Source organism: Pteropus medius, unplaced genomic scaffold (genome assembly GCF_902729225.1).
Source record: "Pteropus medius unplaced genomic scaffold, Ma_sr-lr_union100, whole genome shotgun sequence".
In the NCBI taxonomy this organism is placed as follows: domain Eukaryota; kingdom Metazoa; phylum Chordata; class Mammalia; order Chiroptera; family Pteropodidae; genus Pteropus; species Pteropus medius.
In genome coordinates this window covers 343,626-345,062 of record NW_024354498.1, presented here as the reverse complement: position 1 = coordinate 345,062, position 1,437 = coordinate 343,626, and the positions used below count along the sequence as shown (strand labels likewise).

Genomic DNA, 1,437 nt, shown 5'->3' with positions numbered 1-1,437 from the left:
TTTTACACCTACAGCACCTGGTCTTCCTAGGTGGTCTCCTATCCAAGTACTAACCAGGCCTGACCCTGCTTAGCTTTCGAGATCAGATGGGTTCGGGCTTGTTCAGGGTGGCAGGGCCGCAGATGTCAACTTCTTAACTCATAATGAGATGTGGGACTACTTGAGAGCCATGAGAAACACATTCTAATCAGAAAATATACTGATGAGCATGGAGTTACTTGCATTTAGCTAAGATACGTTAGCTAGAATTTAAGCATCATGAGGGTAAAGGTTTTTGTTTGATTTTTCTCTGCTATAATCACTATAGAGACTACAATAACACTTGATACAATAAAAATCTGTTAAACAAATGAAATATGTAAACGAATATTAAATAAGGAGAGACTGATGTATCCATCTCCACAATATGCAAAGACCCATCTCAAGAGTTAACTACTGAGTTCTTGCATCAGAATATTCTTGTTCCAGTATAGGGCCGAATTGAGCAGTGCCAATTGGCCTCTGCGATTCTTTTTCTATGCTTCCAGGACTGATCCTAAGCAGACACCTTTAGTTGCCTCCTCTACCCATTTCAAGACATAAAAGGAAGACTTCTGGGGTATTTGGGGAAAGATGCTGCTTCCCAGATAAAAAGACAAAGCCTCATGAGGTGAAGGATTTTTGCTCCCGACCTTTCCTCCCTGCTTGGAATGCCGGTGTGAGGATATGATGCTTGGAGCTATCGATGTTATAAATCTCATAATATACTGGTATTATTCTCACTGTAAGCAGTTAATTATCTTATAAAGACATTAAAAACAAGAAAAAAGTCTTTTATACTTACCCGCATATTTACCATTTCTGATAGTCTTCATTCTTTTGAATAAATTCATGTGTCTGTCTAGTATCATTTTCCTTTAGCCTGCAGAACTTCCTTTAGCATTTCATTCATTACTAATTCACTAGTAATTAATTCTCTTGATTTTAGCTTATCTGAAATATCTTTATTTTTGTCTTTATCTTTGAAGGAATTTTCATTGGATATAAAATTCTAGGTTGACAGCATTTTTTTTTTGATGCTTTAAAGATGTCCCATCGTTTTCTTGTTTACATTGTTTTTGAAGAGAAACCAGTGATCAGTCTCATCTTTAAGATTTTCTCTTTATCACTGGTTTTCGGAAATTTGATTCTAGAGTGCCTTGGTGTGCTTTTCTTTGTGTTTATGCTGCTTGTGGTTCGCTGAGATTCTTGGATGTTTTAGTTTACAGTTTTCAACAAATTCGGAAGATTCTGAAATTGAATAAGAGAATTACAAAATTGTAAATTGTGTTTCATAGTTATATATTGCTGAAGGCAAATGAAGAGTGCTTAACCACTATGCACAGCTCTTTAACAGCTTTTTGTTTCTAACCATGGCTTCAGAAACTAGGTACTGAAGGTTTGGGAAATTGTTCTATC

At 36.2% G+C, this 1,437-nt stretch overlaps 1 long non-coding RNA gene and 1 pseudogene across 1 annotated transcript in view; both read right to left on the bottom strand.

The window, feature by feature from the left end:
- Window positions 1-1,048, bottom strand: part of LOC120594246 (uncharacterized) — a 7,280-nt gene extending 6,232 nt beyond the window's left edge. Inside the window, exon 1 of the long non-coding RNA XR_005650529.1 lies at window positions 824-1,048. This is a non-coding gene — a long non-coding RNA (uncharacterized LOC120594246). The remainder of the gene's footprint in view (window positions 1-823) is intronic.
- LOC120594373 (uncharacterized) lies at window positions 6-124 on the bottom strand (annotated as a pseudogene).
- Window positions 1,049-1,437: the final 389 nt, after the last annotated feature.